The 12906-nt window shown below is 43.0% G+C and overlaps 1 protein-coding gene across 7 annotated transcripts in view; it reads left to right on the plus strand.

Moving 5' to 3' along the window:
* Nucleotides 1-12906, plus strand: part of SLC24A2 (solute carrier family 24 member 2) — a 188764-nt gene that overhangs the window by 158783 nt on the left and 17075 nt on the right. The gene's annotated exons all lie outside the window — the stretch shown is intronic.

Below are 12906 nucleotides of genomic sequence, written 5' to 3' on the forward strand. Positions count from 1 at the left end.
ATTTGGTGTCTGGTCACCCTAATCATTGTGAATGTGTTGCCATTATCTGCATAAATCTTTATGGCACAAAGAGAGAAACTCTTTCTTGTGGGCCTTGATAATTCCATTTCTTGATGTCCACTATGCATTACTTAACCCGATAGAGAGTTTCAGGAATGTGCAGACCCCTAACAGTTCCTGTATCCTAGTGTCTCTGAAACAGCAGTAAAGTCTGTGCTTTCTCACTTTACTAATTAAACATTAGTTTAATCTAAACATCTAAATACTCACTTGAAGAATTAAACATTCAAATTTAGTCAAATAAAATGGTTATATATAATAATGTCACTTTGAACTTCTAAAGCACCTTTCAACTTAGGCTCACAATGCTTTACAAAGAAAGGACCAGGTTGCATCACAGCTTCCTCTGGCAACTCATCAGCATGGCCAAAGTGCTAACAGGGCTTCTCCTGAGAGCAAACAGTCCTGAAGACCCACATGGTTCTCTGATTCGAAGCCACAAACATACTCTAGCAACCCCTACTGGCGTGTCAGTCTTCAGAGTGGTTGTACTCAGAAATGAATGCAGCCTCGGCCAGTATTACTATCTGAGCTGATTTCCTGTGAGTTAAAAGCATGATGATGCGTGTCCTCCTGACTTGGTCTCTGAGTCTCCCTCTTCTTCCCTCCCAGCCCCTCCACTTCTCACTCTCAGATCTTGGACCCAATCAAGAAACATGCACAGGAGTGAGGAATGTGGGACACAATACTAGGGTAACAGCTGACTCTCGCTAACAAAAAAGAGGATTGTAATGTTAAGACGATACTGTTTGCCCACGAATGTCAGGAGAACAATCAGACCCTTAGGGCATGTCTACACTACAGGCGCTACAGTGGCATCTATTACCTACATTGACATTGAAATACCTTACAACTTACCTAGCGGTGGTAGCAGTGTTGATAGAAGAATTGTTGCCTCAACATAGCTGTGATTAGGTTGACATAACTATGGTGTTATGGGGTATGAATTTTTCACAAACCTGAGAAACATATCTAGGTTGATCTAAATATTAAGTGTATACCAGGGGGTAGTTAATTAAGCCCCACAACACCCCTGTGAGGAATGGTATGTAATGGATTTAAAGGGATTACTTCATCCAGCATTAAAATGCAGCTCCCTCCTGGTTTTAACGGGGCAGAGCAGTTTATGGCAAAGCGAAGAAGAGTACCATAGAGAGACAAGGTGGATGAGGTATTATGTTTTACTGAACCTCCTGCTGTTGGTGAGAGAGACCAGCTTTCAAACTTTACAAGTTACACAGAGCTCTTCCTTAGTTAATTGACACTTTAAGGGTTTTAGGAAGGCAGACTATAATTATCAGAGCTACTACACAGGGGGTTAACATGTCTACTTTTACTAAAAATGCCATTGGATGTCTCTTTACCACAATTGATCAGAACATTTGATTTACATCCCATCCCAGTGATGGCTCCTCACCCCTGAACACCATGCTAAGGTATTGGTTCAGTATTGATTCAAAGGGAAGATTGCCACCTATTGGATCCCTAAAACCACTGCCTGCAGCACTTAGATTTTCCACACTTGAACTGACCTGGCCTGACTCTGCTTAGCTTATCTGACCCTACTTAGCTTGTGACATCTGACAGGGTCACTGCACAGCATGGACTCACCACACGACACAGTACAGTGGAAGATTAAATACTTAAATTCAGTTCTGAGACCAGTGCAGGCACGTTGTACAGGTCTAACTGAAAGAGGGATTAGGCCTATACAAATCAATTTTTAAAAAACATTTTTTATTTTTAAGATGTTTTAACACAAGTACAATTACATTTAAAATGGTCATTAATACCATCAGTGTGAAATCTAGACAGCTTCAAAAAATGAGTTAAAAGTAGTTTCAGTTATTACATCTGCCCGTGAATCCTCCCAAGACAATTTACAACGCACATTTGCATTTTATTTTATTTTGGTTTGTTTGTTTCAAATGTTTTATTAAGGCAAGAAGAAAAATAACCAGAAAAAAAAATATGAAAAGATTAATTACGCCTAAGGCATAAATTTCATCATCATTTGGCAGTTATGGCTCTGATTAAGAGAGAGAGTTAAGCACATGTCCTATGTTAAGTACGAGTCATCCCATTGAAATAAAAAGAAGTAAAAACATATTTTAAAATATATTGTTTTCTCTAGTTTTTTTTCAGGAACAGTAATCTTAATTGTTACTTGTTAAACATTTTTACACACAGGTTTGATTCCTAAATATAACTGTCTCTTGAATGCAGTTATATTCACCCTTACTTAGGCAAGCTTTCATTAAAAGGAAGTTTAGCCTGAGTAAGGACTGAGTAAAAACGGAATAAGATGGATTTAGGAGTTGGCCCAGTATTTATATTATTTACAATCTCTTGGTTATCACTTTAGGATGAGATCCAGCAGTATTTCCACATGCAGACCATCCATTAATTTCATCCTGATCTTTGTGTTTGCAGTCACTGAAGGTTGGATATTAATAAAAATGACTGTAATAGTTTGTCATGTCCTAGCTCTGTCGTATTTACATATCGAAACAGTAATAGCTGATAGACTCATGAAAGCTAAAAAGTCAATAGCTCGATTAATACCTCAGTAAGTGTTTTAATCTCTTCTTCTCAGTTCAAAAATAGATTTAAAACTGCAAAGTGAGGGGATGTATAAATGTATAAGGGTCTAAATCAGTGTTCTGAATTCTTCCTCCCATCACATTTCCCCTCCCATACACTGAAAAGCTTCAGTTCAGTGCAAAGAACACAAGCTAAAATAAGACTGTCAATTTGTTCTTTGATAAAGATTTCTCAAAAGGCATAAATTTTCACTTTTCCCTTCTAACTTTTGTGCTTTAATGTTTTTTTCTTTTAGATTTCAAACAACTATTTTAAAATGTGTTGTTTAATAACATAGCATACAGTATGATACAGGTTTCAGTTTTGTATTGGTCTTTATTTTGCAGTCTCATTGACTATTAATATGAATCAGGATGTATAAAGTTATACACAAAGGATTTCAAATTCTATTCTCAATTACACCTAGACATGGGAAGTGGTGTGCATTGTTTTGAATAAAAATCTCAAACTAACTGCAACACTACTTGTAATAATTTTTATTCAATTGCCTCAAACATTTATATTGTGTGAGACCAGTTGTTAATAAAAATATTTAATGAAAATCAAAAATCTCATTAATATTCAAGTGACTGTAAAAATCATGTGACGGTTTGCATCAGAAGTGCTCACTCCAGATCTGGCCCATTGACAAAAAAGAATTTATCCCAATAGGACATACTATATCATAACACAGAGGATGAAGTATAAATGTATATACTGAAAGTCAATGGGTGGCAGAAACTAAAGAAGAATTTGATTCACAGAAAGGAATGGCTTGTCACATGGGAATAGCAGGAAACAGAGCCTAATATTATATGCAGTTTGTAATCACATGTAATAATAACAGGATAGGTAACAGGATGTATCGATGTGACAAGCTGTTTACTTTGAACATTACTGTGAAAGAATTAACCAGATGGTTGCAGAAATTCTCTGTGCCCAGCTGCCTAACTTGTCACAGATGCTTCATTAGCTTGTTTGTGTCTAAAATTCTCTGGCTTGCTCCTGCCTGTTACCCCACCCTTACCACCCAAAATAGTGGTTGATTATGATGGTTCAAAGTGTGCTTCAGAATTCAGATTTACATGTACAGTGTGAGTCAAAGGTTTGAGCAAACCTATGGCAACAGTCAAATAGATTTGAAGGCAAACTAAACACTTTGGACACAATTTGCAAATGTGATCATTTTGATAGGAAATTCAAATTCCCTATTTGGAGGCTTGTGTTGGCAGTTAGGCACATAAAATGAGCACTTGTGTGCTAAGTGCAGATTTGAGAATCCAGATAGAGCTTTGTACATCCTCTGTGGGTGCCCACTTCTGAAAATTGTCCTCCCCATACCTTTCTTCTGAGGGTGTTTTTCCTTTTCTCCTTTACCTTCCTTTCTGAATATATTTTAGCTGAGCTGAAGGGGGAAGTATTAATAGGGTTTACCAGCACTAGAACAAACTACAGTCAGTTCTATAAATCCTTATGGTTTAAAGAATGCCAAATTTAGCAAAACTCTCTAACATGAAACACAATTTTTAAATCAGTGGGATCCCTGCTGTCTTTGTTTTTGTTTTTCCTGAATTTATCTAATGTACAGATAATTATTATTTTATTTTATTTTTAGAAATGTAACTACTGTGGTCTATATATTAGTTGAAAAGCAGCTCCATAATTAAATCAGTAAATGACCCATTTTAATAAGCATTTACTAGCTTAATAAACTGTTTACTTAAGACAACTGCTTATGGAGCTAGACCCATCCTCACCTTAATGCTGTTGAAGTAACTGGCAATACATTACGGATGGATTTATTCCATAGGGATTTAGCAGTTGGCTTTTTGTTCGAATGCCTTTATTAATAATAATAGCTAGATGTTGTAATAATAGTAACTCATATTTGCACAGTGCTTTTCAGCAATAGATCTCAAAGAGCTATACAAAGGATGTAAATATCATTATCCCCATTTTACAGATGGGGAAATTGAGGGACAGAGAAGTGACGTGACTTCCTCAGAGTCACTCACCAAACTAGAGGCAGGGCCAGGAATAAAACCATGTATCTTTAGTCCCAGTCCAGTGCTTGATCCACTAGACCCCGCCCCCAACTGCCTCCATCCTTTTCACTCTGAAAAAAGAAAATATAATAAGGCTCAAATTCTGCCATGGTGCTAACATGGGGAAAATCATTATGCCTATCAGTGGCAGATTAGACACTGGGCCAACAGAGCAGTGCCCAGGGGCCCCAGCCAATTGGGCAGCCCAGAAAAATGGGCACCCCCTGCACCCCAACCCACTCCACCCACTGAGCGCTCCAGCCGGGGAACAGGGTCAGGGCGTGGGAGCTTGCTCTGCCCACCCACCCGGTGGACGTGAGGGCTGGAGCACCAGGTGGGCGGAGCCCCCTGTGCCCCAACACCATTTCCCCAGCAGGAGTGTCAGGGGATTCGGGGAGGAAGGGGTGTGGAGGGGCCCCCACGTGCTCTGGCACAGAGGCACCACAAAATCCTAATCTGCCCCTGGTGCCCAGGCAGAGTCCCATTAACTACAATGAGACTCCATATAAGTAGAACCATTATTATCTACAGGACTCTGGACAAGGACAAAGATGTGCCCGCACAGACCCAATTTCAGGATCAGAGCCTAAATGATCTAAATATAATGAATGATAAACTATATCAAATGCCTAGAGTAATAGAGAATAAAGAGTTCACACAAATAAATGTACATATGAGACAAATATATGAGGTATTAAGATTAAATATAAAATAAAAGCGCTAGTAATAAAAGTGGGCAAATGTAAAAAAATCCTTTATTTTTTTGCCAAACAGTTAAAGGCTCAACACCTTGCAGGATCAGGCTCTAAGAAACAACACACTTGCTGAAAACATTCTTTGATCATAATCCTCTTCATTTTAAACTCTGATATTTTTCAACTACCATTAGGAATTCTGTACAGATGTGCCCCGGGAAAAATATCTGAGCAATGAAGGCACTATGTAAAAGAAACACCAGTCCAACAAATCTAGATTCAAGCTACTAAATTCAGTTGACATCTCTAAGTGGAAATGGCATATTTACTGTATGACCCATGCTTTTTGATTTGTCCTGTTACCATGACCACAGCAGAGCCAACTGGTAATAAAACTGGGTGCTAGGATCTTTATAAAGCAACCATTACAACAACTGCATACTCCACTGGAAAGAGATGTTGAGAAAAATTGCTGTCTGACAGCTCTGACTAATTCTTCTAGGAAAATTTTTAGAACTGACAGCTCTGATTGTTCCCAGGAGCTTGTGAATTACTCGCAGGGATGACTATCAGAAACTTTAACAATAATTACAATCTACTTTTTTTTGAAGATCCAGCCTCAGAAAAAACAGTACTCCCACTCTTTTTTTCAAATTCGTCTGTATGCAAATTATTACAATATTTATTGGATTTGTGCATGATTTCAGCTTCTACAATTGGCACAGGCTTTACATTTTGCACTTTTTCAGTTAAAATGTTTTCTCTTTTAAAAATAGATAATTAAACTGTAAAGTCTGTTAAAGTACACATAGCCTTGAACTACTGCTTATCAGCTAATTATAATGGAACAAAATTGGCTTAGACAGTCAGAGTGCTTGTATGCTTTAAAGTTACTGACATAATTCTCAGCTATGCAGTTTCCTGCATTATAGTTGATTCCATGTCTGATTTGCATAAACACTATATCATTATTTTACAATAACCATATGGTATGGATAACCCTGTACTCTGGTTGACTGACAGCCATTATTGGCCAATAGCTAAAATTTGAATAATTCATAGTATTGTTATTTTTGATGACAAGAATATGCAAATCCCTCTGCTCTGATTGGCTCTCCTAGTTAGAATTTTAAAGCTGATTGCCAACACCATGCATACCACCTCATCTCACTGCCTTCAGTTAAAGAAAACACTACAAATGTACACAAAATAAGAAAATAATCCAAAAAGTTGAAAAAAATGGACTGTGAAAATACTGAAATGGATGTCTAAAAAAAAATCATCCTTTTGAATCATTTGCCCCATTCAGGCTCAGTCCTACTCCCACTGAAGTAAAATTACATATACTCATTGCAGCAGCCAGAAGTGTTGTTTTGACCACGTTGGTCCCAGGATATTAGAGAGACAAGGTAGATGGGGTAATACATTGGACCAACTTCCACTGGTGAAAGAAACAAACTTTCAAGCTATGCAGAGCTCTTCTTCAGGTCTGGGACTACATTGGGACTGTACTTTGGTATAGCTTGTTTCTCAGGGGTGTGAAAAATCTGCCCCCTGAGAGACAGTTCTACTGACCTAACCCCTGGTGTAGACCAGCTCTAGGTTGATGGAAAAATTCCTACATCAGTTTAGCTACCACTTGTCAGGGAGATGGATTACCTACACCAGTGGTTTGCAACCTGTGGTCATAAGAACATAAGTAAGGCTGTACCGGGTCAGACCAAAGGTCCATCTAGCCCAGTATCTGTCTACCGACAGTGGCCAATGCCAGGTGCCCCAGAGGGAGTGAACCTAACAGGCAATGATCAAGTGATCTCTCTCCTGCCATCCATCTCCATCCTCTGACGAACAGAGGCTAGGGACACCATTCTTACCCATCCTGGCTAATAGCCATTTATGGACTTAGCCACCATGAATTTATCCAGCCCCCTTTTAAACATTGTTATAGTCCTAGCCTTCACAACCTCCTCAGGTAAGGAGTTCCACAAGTTGACTGTGTGCTGCGTGAAGAAGAACTTCCTTTTATTTGTTTTAAACCTGCTGCCTATTAATTTCATTTGGTGACCCCTAGTTCTTGTATTATGGGAATAAGTAAACAACTTTTCCTTATCCACTTTCTCAACATCACTCATGATTTTATATACCTCTATCATATCCCCCCTTAGTCTTCTCTTTTCCAAGCTGAAGAGTCCTAGCCTCTTTAATCTTTCCTTGTATGGGACCCTCTCTAAACCCCTAATCATTTTAGTTGCCCTTTTCTGAACCTTTTCTAGTGCTAGAATATCTTTTTTGAGGTGAGGAGACCACATCTGTACACAGTATTCGAGATGTGGGCGTACCATGGATTTATATAAGGGCAATAATATATTCTCAGTCTTATTTTCTATCCCCTTTTTAATGATTCCTAACATCCTGTTTGCTTTTTTGACCACCTCTGCACACTGTGTGGACATCTTCAGAGAACTATCCACGATGACTCCAAGATCTTTTTCCTGACTCGTTGTAGCTAAATTAGCCCCCATCATGTTGTATGTATAGTTGGGGTTATTTTTTCCAACATGCATTACTTTACATTTATCCACATTAAATTTCATTTGCCATTTTGTTGCCCAATCACTTAGTTTTGTGAGATCTTTTTGAAGTTCTTCACAATCTGCTTTGGTCTTAACTATCTTGAGTAGTTTAGTATCATCTGCAAACTTTGCCACCTCACTGTTTACCCCTTTCTCCAGATCATTTATGAATAAATTGAATAGGATTGGTCCGAGGACTGACCCTTGGGGAACACCACTAGTTACCCCTCTCCATTCTGAGAATTTACCATTAATTCCTACCCTTTGTTCCATGGACTTCTCTATTTTCTGAGGAGTCCACGAAAGGTTGTTGTTACCATAGAATAGTTGTTTTCAATTTCTGATCCACGGGCCCCCTGGGGCGCCAAAGGCATCCGCACCTCCATTCAACATGTTTTAGGGGTCCGCAAATTTAAAAAGGTTGAAAACCTCCTGTTGGCGCAAGTAGCATCTACAGGCACTCCATTTAGCTTGCAGTCACCCACACAAAACAGTCCCTGAAGATTGTGCTGCCCCAGGAGAATGCCTGTTCTGCCTAATGTGGGTGGGTTGAGTGGGTTCTGGTCTATGAGGAGGTAATGTATAGTAGAGCTGGCCTTGAATTTCTGTGAGCTCCCTGAAAAAGAAGTCTTTAGACTGACTTAAGTATGCTGAATGGACAATATTCAAAGAGTGCTTGCTCTCTGATTGTAATTGCTGTCATGTTCAGGGAAAGTAATGGGAACATTCAGTACATTTCTGAGCCTAATTCTCTCCCTGCAGTTGGAAATTACTCATATGCCTATATGGGGAGAGCTGTGCTCCAGAGAATGGAGGAACAGACAGAGGCTGCATGTATCAGACATCTTACATTCTGAAATGATAGTTCAAATGGAAGCTGCAGGATTCACCTAGGATCTCATGGTTTGATCTGAATGCACCGTCTGAGGAAGTTACTGGTTGGAGAGTTTTGCTAAGCAGGAGAATGGCCTGTAGTTAAGACTAAGATTTTTGTCCTGGTTATTTTTACTAAAAGTCATGGACAGGTCCCAGGCAATAAACCAAAATTCACAGGGGAGCCCGTGATCTGTCCGTGACTTTACTAAAAACAACCGGTGCCCGGGGATAGGTAGGGGAGAGGAATGGAGTCCCATGGGGTGGGGGACTGACAAGCCGAGCCCCCCACAATGGCAGGGGGCACAACCACGGGGGTGCATAGCCCTCACTCCAGAGCTGGCCACAGCTGCGGGACAGGGGTGCGCGGCCCTGGCTGCAGCCTCCGCCAAGCCCCAGCTGCAGCCGGGGTGGCATAGTGCCCTGGGAAGCTGTGAGGGTGGTGCGTGGCCCCAGCTGCAGCCCCCCCCTCACAAGCCGAAGGGCAGGGGCTGCAAGGTCCTGGTTCCAGCCCCAATTGCAGGGCAGGGACACACAGTCCTGCCTCCAACCCTGGCGTCAGCCCCAACAGCTGAAATCCAAGAAGTCACGGAAGTCTGGTAAAGTCAAAGAATCCGTGACTGCTGTGACCTCCATGACTAAATCGAAGCCTTACCTGTAGTATATGGGCCCAAAAATTAAAAGTGAAGCTAAAAGGAGTTTCACAGACAGAAGTGCTGTAGAGTCCAGCCACAATTACAGGCTAGACAGGTTCTCCCAATGGAGAGCACTGACTCACACAAGCAGTCCTAGTGATCATTCACATAAGCTTGTAAAACATTACCACTGGCTCGTTAAAAATAATCTGATGTGAGTAAGAGCCAAAACAACAGTGACTTTAAGGAATGTTTGTTGTTTAAAATCTGAATCATAGAAGGTTACGGTTGGAAGACACCTCAGGAGGTCATCTAGGCCAACCCCCTGCTCAAAGCAGGACGACCACCAACTAAATCTTCCCAGCCAGGGCTTTGTCAAGCCAGGCCTTAGAAACCTCTAAGGCTGGAGATTCCACCACCTCCCTAGGGAACCCATTTCAGTGCTTCACCACCCTCCTAGTGAAATAGTTTTTCCTAATATCCAACCTAGACCTCCTCCACATCAACTTGAGACCATTGCTCCTTGTTCTGTCATCTGCCACCACTGAGAACAACCTAGCTCCATCTTCTTTGGAACTCCACTTCAGGTAGCTGTTGTCCTTGCTGAACCTCATCAGATTTCTTTTGGCCCAATCCTCCAATCTGACTAGGTCACTCTGGACACTATCCCTACCCTCCAGTGTATTTACCTCTTCCTGCAGCTAAGTGTCATCCACGAACTTGCTGAGGGTGCAATCCATCCCATCATCCAGATCATTAATAAAGATGTTGAACAAAACCGGCCTCAGAACAAACCCTTGGGGCACTCCGCTTGATGCCAGCTGCCAACTAGACATTGAGCCATTGATCGCTACCTGTTGAGCCCGACGATCTAGCCAGTTTTCTATCCACCTTATAGTCCATTCATCCAATCCATATTTCTTTAACTTGCTGGCAAGAATTCTGTGGGGGACTATATCAAAAGCTTTGCTAAACTCAAGGTATATCACATCCACTGCTTTCCCCATATCCACAGAGCCAGTTATCTCATCATAGAAGGCAATCAGGTTGGTCAGGCATAACTTGTCCTTGGTGAATCCATGTTGACTGTTCCTGATCACTTTCCTCCAAATGCTTCAAAATGGTTTCTTTGAGGACCTGCTCCATGATTTTTCCGGGGACTGAGGTGAGGCTCACAGTCTGTAGTTTCCCGGATTCTCCTTCTTCTCTTTTTTAAAGATGGGCACTATATTTGCCTTTTTCCAATTGTACAGAACCTCCCTCGATCACCACAAGTTTTCAAAGATAATGGCCAGTGGCTCTACAATCACATCAGCCAACTCCCTCAGCACCCTTGGATGCATTAAATCTGGGCCCATGGACTTGTGCATGTCCAGCTTTTCTAAATAGTCCTTAACCTCTTCTTCACCATTGAGGGCTGCTCACCTCCTCCCCATACTGTGCTGCCCAGTGCAGCAGTCTGGGAGCTGACCTTATCTGTGAAGACCGAGGAAATAAAAGCATTGAGTACTTCAGCTTTTTCCACATCATCTGTCACTAGGTTGCCTCCCCCACTCACTAAGTGTCCCACACTTTCCCTGACCTTCTTCTTGTTGCTAACATATCTGTAGAAACCCTTCTTGTTACCCTTCACATCCCTTCCTAGCTGCAACTCCAATTGTGCTTTGACCTTCCTGATTACACCCCTGCATACTCCTCCCTAGTCATCTGTCCAAGTTTCCACTTCTTGTAAGCTTCCTTTCTGTGTTTAAGCTCACCGAAGATTTCTCTGTTAAGGCAAGCTGGTCACCTGCCATATTTGCTATTCTTTCTGCACATTGGGATGGTTTGTTCCTGTACCGTCAATAAGGCTTCTTTAAAATACAGCCAGCTCTCCTTGACTCCTTCCCCACTCATTTTAGCCTCCCAGGGGATCCTGCCCATCAGTTCCCTGAGAGAGTCAAAGTCTGCTTTTCTGAAGTCCAGGGTCTGTATTCTGCTGCTCTTTTTTCTTCCTTTTCTCAGGATCCTGAACTCGACCATCTCATGGTCACTGCTGCCCAGGTTGCTACCCACTTCTACTTCCTCTACCAATTCATCCCTGTTTGTGAGCAGCAGGTCAAGAGGAGCATGGCCCCTAGTTGGTTCCTCCAGCACCAAGAAGTTGTCCCCAACACTCTTCAAAAACTTCCTGGATTGTCTGTGCACTGCTATATTTCTCTCCCGGCAGACGTCAGGGTAACTGAAGTCCCCCATGAGAACCAGGGCCTGTGATCTGGAAACTTCTGTTAGTTGTCCAAGAAAGCCCCGTCTACCTCATCCTCCTGGTCTGGTGGTCTATAGCAGATGCCCATCATGACATCACCCTTCTTGGTCTCGCCTCTAAACTTAACCCAAAGACTCTCAACAGGCTTTTCTGCAGTTTCATACTGGAGCTCTGAGCAATCATACTGCTCTTTTACATACAGTGTAACTTCTCCAAAAGGTTAAGTACCTGATCAGGAAGCACTTGGGGAACAATGCATCTTGGAATGCTCCAATCCACATAAGAAGTCTTCCTGGAGATGTACAAGATACCATGTGGACAATGGCTCAGGGCCGCCCAGAGGATTCCAGGGGCCCGGGGTCTTCGGTGGCGGGAGGCCCTTCCGTTCCGGGACCCGCCACCGAAGTGCCCCCGAAGACCCGTGGTGGGCCCCCCCGCCGCCGAATTACCACCGAAGCGGGACCCGCCACCGAAGCGCAGCCCAGTCTTCGGCGGTAATTCTGCCACGGGGGGGCCCCCGCCGCGGGTCTTCGGGGCACTTCGGCGCGGGTCCCGGAACGGAAGGGCCCCCCGCCGCCGAATTACCACCGAAGATCGGGCTGTGCTTCGGCGCCGGGTCCCGCTCCGTCTTCGGCGGTAATTCACCAGCAGGGGGTCCTTCCGCCCCGGAGCGGAAGGACCCCCCCGCCGGCAAAGACCGGGAGCAGAAGCAGCTCCTGCGCCCGGCCGCGCAAGAGTTTGCCGGGCCCCTTGGAGCGAGTGAGGGACCCCGCTCCGGGGGCCCCGAAAAACTCTGGTGGGGGCCCCTGTGGGGCTCGGGGCCTGGGGCAAATTGCCCCTCTTGCCCCCCCACTCTGGGCGGCCCTGCAATGGCTTCTGCCTGTAAAGACTGTGAGTCATGCATGGACATGTGACTTGCCCAGGTGACTCCAGAACTCCATCTTGGAGCTGGACTTTGCATAGGAGTGAGGAGGGGGTCTCCACCCTCAAGAGAGAGTCTATTTAAACCCCTGGGGGACCCCTCCATTTGGTCTTCAGCTGGCTAAAGGGAGAGCCTCTCCACCCCACCCCCAGGATACTGAAAGAAACTGGAGTAAAGGACAGAGACTGCAAGGGGTGTGAGTTATTGCTGGACCCAGGCTAAAAGGAGATTAGTCTGTAAAAGGGAGCATTCTGGAACTGGTGAGGATCTTATCT

The sequence above is a fragment of the Mauremys reevesii genome, linkage group 6 (genome assembly GCF_016161935.1).
Source record: "Mauremys reevesii isolate NIE-2019 linkage group 6, ASM1616193v1, whole genome shotgun sequence".
NCBI classification, from domain to species: Eukaryota; Metazoa; Chordata; order Testudines; family Geoemydidae; genus Mauremys; species Mauremys reevesii.